Source organism: Bidens hawaiensis, unplaced genomic scaffold, assembly GCF_021521415.1.
Source record: "Bidens hawaiensis isolate Kalapana, Puna unplaced genomic scaffold, B.hawaiensis_p1.1 tig00036184_1, whole genome shotgun sequence".
NCBI classification, from domain to species: Eukaryota; Viridiplantae; Streptophyta; class Magnoliopsida; order Asterales; family Asteraceae; genus Bidens; species Bidens hawaiensis.
In genome coordinates this window covers 9,743-27,776 of record NW_027496304.1, presented here as the reverse complement: position 1 = coordinate 27,776, position 18,034 = coordinate 9,743, and the positions used below count along the sequence as shown (strand labels likewise).

Here is an 18,034-nt window from a genome sequence, read left to right as displayed (position 1 = left end):
AATTATAGCCATCAATGCCACATTTGCTCTCTTGATATCATCTGCAATGTCTTCTTCATGATTGCTCCAATCAAAGTTACCTTCATGTTGTGTAGTCACTGCCACATTTCCTTGGTTTCTTGGTTGATTTTGGTTGGCTGGAACAGTGTTGTTTGGAATATTTTGAATTGCTTGAAGGTTCTGATTATTATTCATTTGAAAACCTTGATTCTGAGGCACCCCTTGATTAAGATTATTCATTTGAGGCTGAAAGTTGTTGAAGTTGAGATTGTAATTGTTGTTGGGATTGAAGTTGTTGTTAAAGTTTTGGTTGTTGTTTCTTTGTTGATTCTGCTGGTATTGCTGCTGACCTCTTGGTTGTTGATTTTGGAATTGATTCATCTGATAATTTCTTGGCAAGTTGCATTCTCATGCAAAATATCCTGGCTGTTAGCAATTGTAGGAGATTGCCTTTGACTTGTCAAATCCAATCCTCTTATTAGGACCAGAAACCAGAGATCTACCAGTTCTATTATACAACCTCTTACTTCTCAAAGCTAACATGGAAGCTTGCCACTTCAAATCCATGTATTCTAAATCATCTGCATCAATTTGCTCTAAATCATCTTGTACCACACTTGTGTGAATTAGATTCTTTGCAACAAATGCATTATATGAATCAGTAAACATAGACAGCAATGCCTGTGTTTCATTGCTTTGACCATTTCCACCACTAGAGTGAGGTGCATTCCCACTTGCCATTGAGGCAGTATCAGTGTTATCAATCAGTTGCACATTGAATCTCTGCTGATTTCCTTGATTACTTGTGCTACCACCAATAATAGACTTTGGAGTATCAACATTGTGCTCAACTAGTTCTTCAATAATGGGAATTTGTTGTTGATTCTTGGTAGTCAAATTTCCAATGGGTGCAATCAATGCATTTGAAACATTGAAGCATGGTCTTTCTTCTTTAATCATTTCATTCTCTATCATCTCCAGTTCTGCAGCCTAAAGGAAGCATATCACATCATCCAATTTCAAGTCATTGAAATTATGCTTCTGAAGGATGAACTTGCAAGCAGTATACCATTCTTTTGGCATTGAGTTGAGTAACTTTGTGTTTAAATCAAAGTCAGTCATGACATAATTAGTTGTCCTCAACTCATTCACAATACCTAGAAAGCGTTCTAGTATTGATTTTAACCTTTCTCCTTCCTTATACTTGAACCTTTCCAACTGTTGCTTCAATCTTTGCTTCTTTATGTTCTTCAGTTCAGTATTCCCTTCATACATCTCAAGGATGGAATCATACATTTGCTTGGCAGCTGTGTGATGTGCCACCTTGGTTAAAATCTCCCAAGACAGTCCTAGCTTAATCATAGCTAAGGCTCTGTCATCCACCTTTCTCATTTTTTCTCTTAGAGCTGCAGTTCCAGCTGTATATGCACCTTCTTCAGCTGCAGCTTGTGGATCATTCTTGATGGAGTTCCACATATCAACATCATTGTAGCACACTGCTGCTTCAAAAAGCACTTTCTACTTGGTAAAGTTTTCCTGTCCATACAATCTTGGTATCTTGTTAGTAGACACCTCTTGTTCCACATATCCAGACATTTTCAAAGACTTAAAAAAATCAGTTTCTTAGTAAAAATCAAAGTTTTAAAAATAATCAGATCTAAAACAGGTTGTTCAGATCTGATGTGTCTGATATGATTAGATCAAGATTTAGATATAAAGATTAAAGCTTTAATTGAAATAAGGAAGAGAAAACACCAGTATATTGTAGATCTGGAAGAAAAATGAAGAACAGAGCTGCTGATGTCACGAATCAATGGAACAGTGGTCTGCTTACGTCATCTTTCTTCAAATCTTCAATAAGCAACAAGAATCTTTCCAAAATAGTAGCAACAAGCTCTGATACCACTTGTCAGGTCCCCGATTTCAGCTGGATCTTACTCAAATCATGTCATAACTCACACAAATAAATATGTTGACATAGGAGTTAATGACGGGTTGCTATATTTAGAAAGTTCACCGTTTGTTAAAGGCGGAATCAATAACAAATATATGGTTGCTTAAAACGTATTCAAAGGTAATCAACACAAACAAGATTTACTCAAAAGATTTCCATTTATATAAATGAATCATACAAAGTGGATAATCGTTTTAGGGTTTCTTGATAAGGAAGGTTTTCAGCCTTCACACATAAAATTCTTTCTTAATAAATGTGTCTGTCTTCCTTGTTGTGTTTTTTTTTGTGCCCTAAATTATTCTATTTATAGGCCTGACACCTGTGGACAGCTGTCATTCCTTCTAGAAACCCTATCCGATAATACATATTCAAATTACATATTCAGAAATATTTTAAGTGTAAAACAAGTCTTCCGGGTAGGCTTTGCATCAATCTTGTCTTTCCGAGTATGCTCGGCCATCCTTCATAACTTGGTAACATAGAAGTGTGCTCGGGATCAGTTTCCGGGTAGACTTTACTTGAAGAGTATTTTACCAAGTAAAATACTCACCGGGTAGACTTCAATCTTCTTGGCTTTATCATACTTTGCCCGACAAATCCTTACAAGCAACCTTGTTCTTCAATGGTCCTATCAACTCCTTGCCTGGAATAAGCTTATTAGCAAAGGGTGCTCGGAGGCACTTTACCTTGCTAGAGTTGAATCCTGCCCGATGATACTTGTGATACTTCATTAAACACTGGGCGTACCCGGACCATCTTTATTAATGAATACCTTGCCCGATCTCCAAATACTTGGTTTCTTGAGCTTGGTTAGCCTAAAGCTTACTCGGAAGTGAACTTTACTTGGCTATGAAGAACAAACCTGCTTGATAAAGTGATCCTTGACCGGACTTGCATATATTAGTGAACCATACCCGGTAATGCACTAGTTTGCAAACCCTGCTCGGATATTCACTAAAGGAGACTTAGTGAAGATAATTCTGCCCGATAGACAAAATATCGTACCCGGCTAAGTAAAAGCATGCACGGAGGTTTGAGGTGTACCCGGATCCATACTTAGCTAATTCTGAGGAGGTTGAGAAGATTCCAATCTTCCATCTGATCAGTTTTGTGTCAAATCTTGACTCAACAGGGCTGCCAAACCTGCTTAAAGACTTGGAAGATGAATGCCTACAACACAAACCTATCATAGAACTCACAGATTGCAGGCCTTCAATCAAGCTGAATGAAAACATAGTCTAAATAGTTTGAGTTGGTGGACCTTAAAAACCTCAACAGATTAGGCCTTGTCAAATTATAAAGATCGCTAATTATATAAAAGGAGAGGGCAAATACGATGAAGAGACTCTCGATAGATTGATCACTATCAAGAGAACTATCTAAAAACAACCGAAGACCCACCTCAGTTCCCTACATGCACAAATTTTGAGATGCTAACGTCCCCTAATCTTTAGCCAAACGTAGCTGTTTTATAGAATTGTTCGTTGGTTTATGTTTATTTCCTTTATTATAAATTCTATGCCATCTATATGCTTTGTTTCCTTTTAATGAAGTGATGAGTTTATTGCCTTTTCAGTAGTGTAGTTTGCATGTGTGTATGTTGTGTTATATTTTTATATGTGTATACGAGAACTATGTTTTACTTTGCATAATATTTTTGTGTCTTATATCATGTTGTTTGCCTTCTCTGTTAGCCTAAATTCTTCTCTATTTACAATCCTCTCTGTAACACAAAATGTACGCAAACTTCTATTAGCCTAAAATCTTCTATGTTATGTCATATTTAATAGATATAAGGTGTCTACACTAGCTAAACCAAGGTAACACCATGGTTGACCTTTTTATTAAAATAGTCGTGTTTGAGATATTAACAAGGGTGCCAGCTAAGGTTGTCGGCCATTCGAAATGTGTTTGTAAGGAATGGTATGCCCTACTGTCAACACAGGACTTTGTAAAGATACATTGTTCCCGCTTGTTAGCTTCATCTAATCAGAGAATTCCCTTATGGTGACCTATCATGCTCTGTTCTACCAATCAACTTTTAGCCTGGTGTTAATGGGACTAACACCATCATTTATTTTCTATTCATTTCCTAATTTAATGACGGCTCTATTCTTTCGAATTTGGACGGATTGTTGTGTGTTTGGTTGAATCATACATCTGAGCTGCTTCTATAGTATCCGATCACAAATGCATATAAGAATTTGTCAACAGCTGATGGCCATGGCTTCTTTGAAGATATTGTTGATGCTATTGGTTTGTTCATTGATGCTTACGATGATTTCAAGGTCTTGCATGTGAAGCGTATAGGTGGTGTGCTTAGCGTGTATGACTATCCCAGAAGAGGAGACTCTTGGAGAAACATACGTTTCATAACAAGACCTAAGTACATCAGTCGAAATTTTTGTTGGCCACCTTGTACTTTATGTGTTGATACTCTATATTTCACTATTTGTGATTGCTGGGTTGGAGGTAAAAATGTGGTAATTTCTTTTGATGTTAAGTCAGAGAAGTTTAAGGAGATAAGCTTTCCAAGAGGTCCTTCAACAGGAATTTTTTCATGGAACTTTAGTGAGTGTAAAAAACTAGCTTCACATGTTTCTTACCACTGGCCTAGCTAAATTGTCAATTGACTTGTGGATGCTACAAGGGGAGCATTGGATTAAATTCCTCACGTCCTCCAATCCCCCACCATATCACTATCATTATGGTGCTCTATAACACATTATATTACAAATGGGTTAAGTTGGTTTGTGATGACTAATCGAGAGAAGCTTTATGAAATTGTAATGAACATAAAGCCCTTCGAATGTTTTTATCCGGTTAATTGGTTCCATGGTTATAAGGGTACAGTGTTTCTCAAGACCGTTGTTTCACCATATCTTTAGTTTGAGTTTCACTTGATGTTTAAATTATCTAATTTAATGCTTTAATAATTTTGGTGTTTTTTTTCTTTTCATTATGTAATGTAGTGTTCTTGTAATAATGCTTTTAGACAGCGCTTGTCTATGATAACTTTGTTTTTTATTCTGTTAAGAATTTTATGTATTTTTTCCATCATGTTTAAACTATTAAGAATTTTTTTTCCATATTGATGGTTAATTCAAGTCTCATATATTGTTCATGTAATGATGCTTTTAGACTATACATTGTCTATAACAATTCTTTTTTTTTTTTTTTTTAATTTACGAGGCGTTTATCAATTTACAATGACTAGTGGCCAACCAAAAATGTCAGCTGAAAAACGTAAAGGGTATAATAGAGGATATTATGCTTCACACAAAGAAAATAACAAAATGTCGAAAGTTGGTATTGGCGATGTCTCCCAAAGTGATTCATCAATACATTCAACACAAAGGACACCGTTAAGAATTCACAATTTCCAAAAGAGTATTGTCACGCATTTTAACAGAAACACGGAAGGATTACCGTAAACGATATTATGTTGCACACAAAGTGAATCACATTCCAATTACACAAACTCCAACTAATGATAGTACGCTGACAACCACACTCTCTTCAGTAATTGACACAGTCATGCCTGAAATATCACGAGGTTTCTATTTATTTAGCAAAGCTTTCTTTATTACAATTGACATCTTATAAGTTACTTAAGACAACAAATTTTTTAGGTATTCGAATTCAACCGCGTACACTATGACCTCAATTTTCTGACGTTATTTCAAGTAGCATTCAAATTACACAAACTCCAACCATTGATAGGACTTTGACAAAAACAATACCATCAGTAACTGATGAAGTCATGCCTGAAGTATCAGGTTTCTATTACTTTAACAAATCATTCTTTATTAAGCACGCCATCTTCTATTATGTTGTTACTAAATACCACGAAATTCTTAGGCATTCAAATTCAACTGCGTACACCACTACCTCAATTTTCTGACATTATTTCAAATGGTCTTCAACTTACACAAACTCCAACTGTTGGTAGTACGTCGACAACCACACTTCAATCAGTACTCGATGAAGTCATGTGTGAAATATCAAGAGGTTTCTATTTATTTAACGAAGCTTTCTTTATTAGGCTTGACATTTTGTAAGTTGTTACTTGGTACAATGAATTTTTTAGGTATTTAAATTCAACCATGCACTCAAGATGAGAACACAAAAGAGGATCTGTATAATTTTTTCTTAAAGGAACATAGTCCATGTACTCATTGTGGAGAAAAACAATTTAAATTTGATTTTGCTACATTATGTTGTATGAGTGGGAAAACAATGTTAGCAAATTCAGAAATTCTGGATGAATTGTATCTGCTTTTCACGTCGCAAGATGAAATTGTAAAAGTGTTTAGCCATAACATATATGATTATAACACCAATTTTTATTTTGTGATCTTAGTGGGTGTGACACTGGATGATTCACTGACCAATATGAGAGATGGTGTATACACGTTCCGTGCACATAAACGATTTTTTAAAACAAAATCGACCAATTAGTTTCACGGGATGGAACACCTAGGCACCTTTAGTTGTATTTTTATGATCCTGATATTGAGTTAATTCATAGAATCCAACGGCCCAACCTTGATAAAAGTATTACTACAATGTTGACACGTGTTCTTTCTGCAAACCCATACATCAATACATTCCGAAGTCTTTCAGAACTAGGACCTTTAGACAACTATAGAGTCAGTTTAAATGATTCAGTTGAGCTTGACCAAATGTAGTAAAACTGACCAACCACATCAGAGGTTGCTGGTATTTGGGTTGAAGGTAATGACAATATCACTTCGTATAAAATAAGTATTGTTGTGTATGGTAGGTCTGAGCATACTCAAACTATTAAGTCGTACTTTGGTTGTCATGGTCCATTGTTATATCCCCTTTTAATGGCAAGTCAGGTGGCATCCTAACATACCACATCCCTGAGTATCAACAAATGAAGTTCATAACAACCACGACAAAATTGATAAAGAAACTGAATGTACAAATTGTTTACTTATAGTTTTTAAATGAAGATTATAAATAATATCCCAACATGTATTATTTTTAACTGATCATTTTTATCGTAATCATTATCAGAGTCTAACAAATGAAGTGGTAGACACAACTGTGGCTATGCGAAAGAACTACTGTTACAAATTTCAAATTCGTTCTATGGAGAACGTACTTTTGTTAGGTAGTAGAATTCTGCAACAATTTGTTGTCGATGTTTATATATAGCTTGAGAGGTCACATTTACATTTTTGTGAATGAAACCAGACTAAGATAAGAGCAGATTTGTACCAAGGAATTGTGGGTTGCGTCAATTTTGGCGAGGCTCGTCAAGCAGAGTCGGAAAACGAATTGTGTTGCCTTCATATTTTATTGGAGGGCTCGCTACATGAGGCGCCGATTTCTAAATGCGATGACCATAGTTCAAGAGGACGGCAAACCTGATTTATTGTAACACCCCAGAATTTATATATGTATAAGTATATAATGTTATAAGACTTTATAAATATTGTTGTGGTGTACCAACAAATAGAGTTGAGTAGTAAAGGATGACAAACTTATGAGGGTTAATTATATGTTGGTAAAAGAAATAGTTATGTTTGAATTCTTTTAAGAAAAAAAAATGAAGAATTAAAAGGGCTCAGTTGCAAATAGGGGAAAGTTCTAAATTAGGTGAAAATCATCAGAGATTTCCACGTATGTTGTATGTGTGTGTTTTCTAGTGGGTGAACAATGAGGAGGAGAAGAACAAGAGAAGCAAAATCGATGTTGATGTCAGAATTGAAGCCATATAAAGAGATTTCATCAATAAAAGACATCAAAAAAGAAACTTGAGTGGATAAAAACACATTGTAAGTGTCATCTTCTTCCTCTATACTCCATTGTTGTACTTGAAAGCTTACATGTTGTGTTATGACAACTTTGGAAGCTGAATGATGTTAATTAGTTTGGAAAAGCTTCACATTATGCTAAATTCATCATTTTGATTGTTTGGTTTTCACATAGATGAATCATCGAATTAGGGTTCATGTGTGAAGAGGTAGGTCCCAGCAGAGCCCAGTTGGACCCGCAAGACTCACCTTGAAGAGGGACGTCTGCGCAACGACCAACTGCTTCCGCAGGACCCACCATGCTCAGAGAAGACCTTACGCGCAGTACGCCAGCTGTACCCGCAGGGAAAGCCTCCCAATGGTGAAGTACCCCGCTTGTTCCCGCAGTTGCGGATACAAGCCATCAGGGAAGGCTACCCGCACTGATAGCAAGGCTACACGCACAAGGCACTAACTCTTGCTACTTCAGTAGTCACCTGAAGGAATGAGCAAGGCGGGAATACTCCCGCCCAAATGAGCCAGTCCGTATGCTTCTGGAAGATCTTTTGTACTATACCTGCCAAGGTATGGGCAAAAAAGACGATCTGACCAAAACAGCCCATGAACCAATCACAGGGTGACAGCTCACCGACAACAGTACGAGGAGGAGCACCCTCTAGTACTGTTTGTCACTATTAGCCGCTGCCTACTCACCAACCCTTACTATGGGACGTGCGCAGCCTACAGTTGGTGGAACAGTGCATAGCCGGCAGTAAAGGAACAGTATACAGCCGACCTTGTCACTATCGGCCGCAGCCTATCCACCAACCAGCATGGCTTGTGCGTATCCCAGGAATACTATTCAGCCGGCTGTACCTTCTAGGAAACCTACCTTCGGCTATAAATACTCCAACACCTTGGAATGGTGAGGACATCATCTGATATCTCATTATCTTATCTTCTCTAGCAATCTGTTAATATACACTTATATTCAGAGCAATCTAGTCTGATTCTCACGCCGGAGGGTGGTCACAAGGAGGAACCCCCCCTTCTCAGTGACGAGCTTATGGTGTCTGTTTTGCAGGTCACCTGAAGAACAACCTTCTTTGCTGGACCTCATCCTCGTGGGAAACATTACTTAACCCCCAGATTATCCGTAATCTGCCCAGGGTCACTTAGTGTTTCTTCATTGGCGCCATCCGTGCATAAAAGCTAGAACTAATTCTTAGTTTTTTCAAAATTTCTGAAGAAATGGTTAACGTTACTCCGGTCCCAAAGCCAGTAAGTGACCAAGAAACCCCGGTAACCACAACCCCAGCAACTGGGGGGAACACCGGCGGTTATACAAATTTTACGAACACTACCCCGGTTACCCAAGCCGGGACAAGTGCAGTAAACAATATTTCACTGGGGTTCACTGATGCCCAGTTGGAGAAACGGACGAGGGTCCCTCGCCAAACACTCGATCAAGTTAAGGCGTGGGCCGAAGCACGTCAGAAAGAGTTCCAAGCTGAGTTGGATGAACGCTTGCGTTCACTTCAACAGGCTGACGAATTCGGCAGTACTCGCCAACATCTCAACATGAACAGTGAGTGCGAGTACTCGGATGATGAGCGGGAAGAATCCGATACCGACGCAAACCCTCGCCATAAGGCAAAAGGGAAGCGTAAGGAAACGGACTTCCAACCGACAAGGAATTTTGGAGAAACCTTTAAACCAATGAACGCGGGGAGAAACCCACGTGACTTCTCCAAAACCTTTAGACCAACTGCTGCAAATGCAGGAAAGTCCAAGTTTGCAAGGGACATTGCGGAAGCAATCGCCCCGAGAAGTGCCAAACAAATGTCCAACATCGGCACTTATGATGGTCTGTCCGACCCAGACGACCACTTGAACAGATTCATTGCGGGGGCAACCGTCAGTAACTGGACGGAACCCACGTGGTGTTATATGTTCCAGATGACTCTGGTTGGAGCGGCCAGGGCATGGTTCGTCGTTTACCGGCCCACCACATCTATGATTGGGCGGACTTTCAGAACAAGTTCAGCCAACACTTCAGCCAACAGAGGAAATATACTGAAGAACAGTGGACGATCCTCAACTGCGTTAGAGAGGAGGATGAATCTTTACTAGACTTCATCACTCGCTTCAACTCCAAAAAGCCGAGTCTGGGCAACATAAGTGAAGATCTTGTTCGCGCCGCTTTCATCCAGGGCGCCGAATACCCAGAGCTTATCCGCACATTGACGGGTAAGGACGGCATGCCGTCCACATGGGATGCCATCATGACGGCGGCCAAGCGCTTTGCCGAGACGGAGAAGCAACTGGGAAGGGATCTTCCCCAGAGTACACACCTCTACACGCAAAGGACTAGAGAAAACAATGTTCGGATGGCCCGGCAGAACAAAAATAGGAAGCTAGGTATTTGGCAGTCAAGGGTAAACTTTGACACCTCATCCAGCTCTCGCCCTCTTGTTGGCGGAAGGGATAACACACACCCTTCAAGCCGAAAACACCGGCGGACGCCACTCACCAAAAGCGTCACGGAGATATTTGCCACCGAAAAACTACCATGGCCAAAAGCTCCAATGATCCGGCAGCGACCTAATGCGGATCAAGGCAAATCCTGTGACTTCCACGGGACAAAAGGTCATAGTACGGAGGAGTGTAAATCCTTGAAGGATATTGTTGAAACATTCGTCAAGGATGGAAGACTTGCACACCTTGTGGCATCAATCAAGAAGGGAGGAAGGAATGATAACCGGTACAGAGGCAACGGACGAAAGCCCGTTGACATCAGCATCAACATGGTTCATGGCAACATCAGAGGAAGAAAAAGGCGAGCGACAGAACCATGCGCGTGGAAGGAAGCTGAGGTGCGCTTCCCGCGAGTGCCAGGAGGACCCAGCAAAGAAGGCCCTATCGTCATCAAAAGCCAGCTGGGGCACTACATCACTTCTCGCACTCTTGCTGATAACGGCGCCTCGTCAACGGTGATGTACAGGCAGTTCTTCGACAAGCTAGATGACGAAGACAAGGAACGCCTGGAAACGATCTACGCCTCGATGGAAGGGTTCGACGGCAGCACAAACACCCCCCTGGGTATCCTATCTTTCCCCGTCACTCTTACGGACGGGAATCACTCACGCACAGAAGACGTGGATTTTGTCGTGATGAGGAAGCCACACCACACATACGACATTCTCTTCGGAAGAGACGGGATGGCAAGATTCAACGCCGTGGTATCTTCAGTCCACGGCATGATGGGATGGCCAACAGCTGAGGGTGTAGCGATGATCACCGGCATTCCCCAGGTATGCATCGCATCTGTCTCATATAAACCCAAACCAAAGATGGCTAAACCAACCATCACCGAACCAGAAAGATGGGCCTTCAACGGCAAATACCCTGACCAGGCCGTTACCATTGGCCAACAGTTGTTGATCCCACACGCACCTTACTCAAACGATTACTACAGAAAAACGCTGACATCTTCGCGTGGACACCAGCTGACATGACTGGTGTACCCCGAAGTAAGGCAGAGCATAAGCCCAAGTGCGATCCGGCTGTTAAGCCAGTCGTACAAAAGCGCAGAGTAATGGGGCCGGAACAAACTAACGTGTGTAGAACCCAAGTCAAGGAACTCCTTGACGCAGGCATCGTACGCGTTAGCAGATATCAAACGTGGGTTGCAAATCCCGTTATGGTACCGAAGAATAACAAACAATGGCGCATGTGCATAGATTTCAAGGACTTAAACAAAGCATGCCCCAAAGATTGTTATCCGTTACCCGAAATTGATCTTAAGGTGGATTCGTTAGCACCGTTTCGCCTTAAATGCTTTCTGGATGCGTATAAGGGGTACATCAAATCCACATGGCCGTTGATGATCAGGACAAAACCGCTTTTCGGACGCCCGATGGTACATTTTGTTATCAAATGATGCCATTTGGACTTAAGAATGCCGGGTCCACATACCAACGCCTGATGGACAACCAGTTTCAAGCCCAAATTGGGAGGAACTTGGAAGTCTACATGGATGACTTGGTCATCAAAAGCCCTGATGCAGAAGCGATGTTGAAAGACATCGAAGAAACTTTCAACACGCTCAGGAAGATAAACATGAAGCTCAACCCGAGCAAGTGTGCCTTTCGAATGGAAGAAGGGAAGTTCTTGGGGGTCATCGTCACTAAAGATGGCTTCAGAGCGAACCCTGAAAAGGTCGAAGCCATTATCAAAATGGAATCACCTACTACCATCAAACATGCTCAGACACTGAATGGACGACTAGTCGCAATTAATCGCTTTTTGGCAAACCACGCGGATAAGTCGTTTCCTTTCGTGTCAACGTTGAGAAACTGTTTAAAGAAAACGCACTTCCGCTGGACACCAGAAGCGGAAGCAGCATTTCAGGAGATTCGGTCACGCTTGATCGAACTCCCAACGCTCACAGCACCAGAAGCGGGGGAGGGGTTAATCCTATACCTTTCCGCAACAGATAGAGCAACCGGGGCGGTCCCGCTAGTTGAACGGAAAGGCATCCAGATGCCAATCTATTATGTCAGCCGTATCCTAACAGACGTAGAAACCCGGTACTCTACCCTCGAAAAATTAGTCTTAGCACTTATACACGCTTCACGCAGGTTAAGACGATATTTCCAGGGTCACCCAATCACCATTCTCTCCAACTTCAAACTTGCAAACGTTCTACGCAAACCCGAGTTATCGGGACGCCTAGCCAAATGGGCAATTGAGTTGGGGGAATACGCGATAAAGTATAAGCCAAGACCAGCCATAAAAGGCCAGGTTTTGGCCGACTTTATTGCGGAAGTGCCTGCATCGCGGGAAAAAGAGTGCCAGGAAGAGGCTCAACCCTCTCCAGCATAGGACATCAATGATGTCTGGCAACTCTACACTGATGGAGCAGCCAGTAACGAGGGTTCAGGCGCAGGGCTGAAACTAACCAACCCAGCAGGCCAAGAATACACTTACGCTATTCGACTGGATTTTCCAAGTACGAATAACGAAGCCGAGTATGAAGCAGTCTTGGCCGGGCTGAGAATTGCGCGTAAGATGGGAGTGAAACACTTGGAAGCCCACGTGGATTCCATGTTAGTAGCCAATCAAATCAACGGAACGTACACGGCCGTGAACGACACAATGGCCCTGTACCTCGCACAAGCAAAAACCCTTATGCGCGATTTTTACGATTGCAAAGTCATACACGTCAAGCGTAGTGAAAACAAATCTGCGGATGCGTTAAGCAAGCTTGCATCATTAGCCTTCACCCACTTGGGAAAGGACATCCGCATTGAACTCCTCGAGGCACCTTCGGTCCCGCACAAGGAAATTTGTGTCATCCAAACCGGCACAGAAACGTGGATGACACCAATAATAAAATACCTTGCGGCAGGTACACTACCAGAGTCAAAAACACAGGGAAGAAAACTACGCTGTAATGCATTGAATTATCAACTCATCGATGACATCCTTTACAGACGTAACTTTCTTGGCCCACTCTTAAGATGTGTGGACAACCAAGATGCTGACTACCTCCTAAGGGAAGTACACGAAGGCATCTGTGGAGTACACGCAGGTCCACGCGCTGTTGTAGCTAAGCTAAACAACGCGGGATTCTTTTGGCCGGGGATGCATACGGATGCGCTGGCATACATCAGAAAATGCAGGTCTTTTCAGCTCTACGCACCCAACACGCATCGCCCAAAGAATGAACTTGTTCCAGTCACCTCTTCATGGCCATTTCAGAAGTGGGCCATCGATGTGACAGGCCCATTTCCTACAGCAGCAGGAAATGTTCAGTTCCTAGTGGTAGCCATCGACTACTTCACCAAGTGGATAGAAGCAAAACCCTTAGCCCAAACAACCGCGAAACATATCAAAAAATTTATTTGGCAATTTATTATTTGTCGTTTTGGACTTCCACAGAATTTGGTGAGCGATAACGGCACCAACTTTGCTGACAAAAAGCTACAAAAGTGGCTGGAAGAACTTCAAATCACCCACACTTTTACCTCAGTGGCGCACCCGCAGGGTAATGGTGAGGTAGAAAGAGCAAATAAGAGCATCGTCGAAGGCATAAAGAAAAGACTCTTGGAACACAGATCCGGCTGGGCGGACGAGCTTCCGCACGTCCTTTGGGCAAACAGAACGATGAAAAAGGCCAGTACGGGAGAAACCCTGTTCAGTCTCACTTATGGCACTGAAGCCATGGTCCCGGTCGAAATTGGTTTACCCTCACCAAGGGTCTTAATTCAGCCAGAAGACAATGATGCGGAAAGACGGTTAGACCTTACGCTAACCGAGGAACGCAGAGACTTAGCCGCAGTGCGTGAAGAGAACTACAAGCGACAAATGCAAAAGTACTACAACACGCGGGTAAAACTCTGCAACTTCAATGTAGGAGACTACATACTGCGTAACAACGAGGCTTCGAACCAACAACGCCCAGGAAAACTGGCCTTGGTCTGGGAAGGGCCATACATTATCAAAGAAGTTCTGGGAAAGGGCGCGTACCGGCTCGAAAGGCTCGATGGCACTCCCATCCCAAAAACATGGAATGGAGCTCAATTACGCAAATGTTACATGTAGATCAATTCCAAACTTGTAAAGAAAAGGCCTAGAGCCACTTCTAATGGAAATGATTCTCCTTTCACAATGTGTTGATAGCCTTACCTTTATACTTATGAACTTCCCACACTGATGTGCCGGTATTCACCGCATAAATATGGGAAGAAGTAAGTCGTTACGTGTGGAAGGCGGCAAAACCCGCATAAACACAAAACGTAAAAATTTCAAAAGTTTTAAGGAAAACCTCCACGCAGGTCAGATGTAGGCAAAGTTAAGCCATCCTACTAAGTGCAAGTGACGGTCTTACCCGCACAATCACGAACAAGGAGGCAAAACTTCAACCTATTATCTACCACGTTCAAAGGTTAACTTATTCTAAACACTTAGAAAATTTCAAAGGAAAAGATGAGGAAAACTTCCACGCAGGTCAGATATAAGTAAAGTTAAGCCATCCTACTAAGTGTAAGTGACGGTCATACCCGCACAATCATGAAAGAGGAAGCGAAACAAACTTATAATTTGCCACGTTAAAAAGTTAACTTATCTAAGTACTAAAGAAATTGCTAAGTTAAATCAAAACATGCGTAAAATAAACAAGGCAAGGAATTAACACAATCTTTATTCCATCAAAATTCAAATATTACAAAGATTGCTGGGTGCATACCCGCATACAAAAGAAGCTATACAAAAACAAAAATCTACGCTAATGGTGGAAAGGGATCTTCAGGATCAAGCTTCAGGGCCACTTCCACTTGGACCCGCACCATCAGTAGAGCGTGGCGGTTCAAGGAAAGCTTTAAGGATAGCTAGCCCATCATCAGCAGCAGCAACTTCGTTCACCTTCTCTACCATCGGATGCGGGAAGGCGGCATACTGGTTCACTGCTTGGTCATAAACAGCTTCAGTATCCACATCGTACAAAGGGAAGTTGGAAGGCGGGATGCCTTTCTCAACGAACCCTAGACCAAGCAGGAAGCCGGCCTTTTCCCCATCCTCATGAGAAGCGTTGAGGGCTGCGCTCATGGCATCGTCGTATGATGTGTCCGTGAAGACTCGATGCACAACCTACAAGAAAAAATACAAGTGTCAAAATCTCTTCTATGTGCAAAGAAAAAATACAAGTGTCAAAATCTCTTCTATGAGACAACGCTTCTCGAAGAAGCCATTCCTTGGTAACCAGAGCTTCCTGGAGGGCAGCTTGAGCTTGGTTACGGGCTCGTTCGGCTTCACTTTTGTTGAGGTTGGCAAGCAACACTTCTTTAGCCGCAGCCTCTTCAACGCCCTTTAGCTTCCGCTCAGTCTGGTCAAGCACCCCCCTCTGGTCCAGGTTCTCTTGGAGCTTCTTCGCGTCTTCCATCGCCAAGGCATCATGAGCCTGTTGGAGCGCCTCTAGTTTGGCTTTAAGTTCCTCATTCTCGAGGCGTAGAGGCTCAGCAACAGCTTCAGCCTTGGTGGCCCTTTCAGTTGCGTTCCGAGCAGTTTCCTTAGCCAGCCGAAGCTGTTCGTTAACAGCTTGGGCAGCCTTGGAACGGGCCTCGAGACGGGCCTGAACTTCAACTTCAAGGGCCTTGAAGGCCTTCTCCTTCTCCGCAGCAACGGCGGAGAGCCTCCTATTCTCTTCCCGGACAGCCCGCGCCTGAGCTACTTCTTGGATACGAGCTGCATTTAACTTGTCATTTTCACGACAAAGCAACTCGACGCGCGGCTGCATCCGGGCCAGGAGAACCCAAAGCTCATTGGTTAGCCTACCCTCCTGGTAGCTAGCCATGGCTTCCCCCAACGCACCACTGGGAGCTGCGTGACGAGCCCACTCCACGCACTCCACAGGCGTGCGAAGGGTTGTTCCTCGGCGGATGTTCCATCGTGGAACATACACTTCATTGGAATCCGACACTGCAAAAAACAAAAAGCAGTTAGGAAAAGATGATACAAAAAAAAAAAAAAAAAAGAGGCCAAAAGAACCCTACGCACCTGTAGGGTCGACAACAGGCCGATAGCCGCCAAACCCATCACCTGAACCCAAGGGAAATCCGTCCAAGAGGTCAGGCAGATGGGAAGGAGGCAGAGGTTGGCGAGAAGCCCCAAGCATACCTGAAGGATCGGCCGTCGTTGCCGATGACGGAGGAGGCACGGTGAAGGCCGCAGCGTTAGTAGAAACCAACGGAGGTGAACTCACCGTAGGTGAACTCACAATCGTGGTCGCCGCTGCGGAGGAGTCCGCAGAAAAAGTCACCGCCGGATCAGTGAAAGATTCAGTAAATATGGCACTGACAGCCGGCGGTGATGTCATCACAGTTGGAACAGTTGGCTCAACTGGGTGAGCAACTGAACCAACTGAAGCAGGCGCAGCCGCCTGGGTCGTCGCCTCAGGTAGGCTGACCAAGCCTACCGTCATGTGTCCGGAGGTATTCCTCCCCGCTCCACCCTGGAATGCGGTAGCATCCACGCCTGCACAAAGAAGATAAGTATTAATGATGGAAAGCTATGAAGTTAAAAATAAAGGAAGTTTGTACTTACGGGTTTTCTTGAGCCTAAAAGTGCTGACAGGCGGGGATGAACCCGATGGAGCCGGCCTCTTTACGCCGCTCACCGTCGTCATCCTGGGCTCTCTGGAGGTGACAGTCGTCGCAGCCTCCGGAGCAGTGGTCTTATCACCACCAGGGTTCCCCGCCACCTCCTCGCTCTCGGTCTCTGAATCAGACCGAGGCACCGGATCGGCAGTGGAGGCCACCTTCGCCTTCCCCTTCCCGCCGGCAGCCTTCTTCTTCCGCACCAACGGAGGACCATCTGCGGATTCCTCATCAGAACACAAGATTAGAGGAATTCCAGCAGAGGTTTCAGCATTGAGGGGTCGAGGGTTGAATAACGCCTTACCTGGCCGCCTGGCGCTCAGGATCTCGTGGCCTGGCGGGTAGACCTCCACGAACCGATCCGCCGTCTGTTCAAGGATGGGCAACTCGTTCTCATCTAGAGAACGAGTACCCATCCGAGCGGGAGTATCAGCCTCCCGCGGATACAGGAGCGACTGCAAGTCGTTCCCCTCTGAATTAAAAGAAAAACAGTTAGAAGACAAACCTATATAAACACAGAAGACAGAGCATACCGTAAGGGACAGAGTTCAAACCGTATTCAAGGACGATCGGGATCTTTTGCGCCTCCGCATCCTTCCACACCCGGCTCATCCCGAGCATCACCATCCCGGACTCCGCAAAGCGGTAAACCGGAGATTGGACTCTGGATATCTTTGAGAACCATTCCGCCTCCTGGTAAGTGGAGGCGTGAAGGCTGGGGAGTGCTTGCCCATTCTTGAACTTCATGGCAAGGGGGATGGCGCGAGCGGAGATATAAAAGAACTCCCGCTTCCATGAACGAAGACTGCGCTCGGTTGCGCAAATCTTCAAACCCTTGATCCGGGTTATCAGAGTATACCACCCCTGGATGCACCTCCAAGAGTAGAAGGTCATCAGGCGGTCGACGAAGGGCTCAACGCCCAGAATCCGGCACACCCACTCGAAGTGGCGAATCTTTGCGATCGCCATCGGGTGTACCTCGGTCAGGTGTACACCGTGCCTCTCCAGAACACGGTACACAAACTTCGTTAAAGGGAACCTAAGATTCCCATAGACAAAGAATGCGGCATATACCCTGATCTTGCCTCTGGGGCATCATACACAGTCTGATGAGGTTCAGGAAACTCAGGCTCGAGAGACTCGAGCATGAACTT

General features: G+C 43.5%; 1 pseudogene; it reads left to right on the top strand.

The window, feature by feature from the left end:
* Nucleotides 1-3,782: 3,782 nt before the first annotated feature.
* LOC143588201 (F-box protein At1g67130-like) lies at nucleotides 3,783-4,842 on the top strand (annotated as a pseudogene).
* The last annotated feature ends 13,192 nt before the right edge of the window (nucleotides 4,843-18,034 follow it).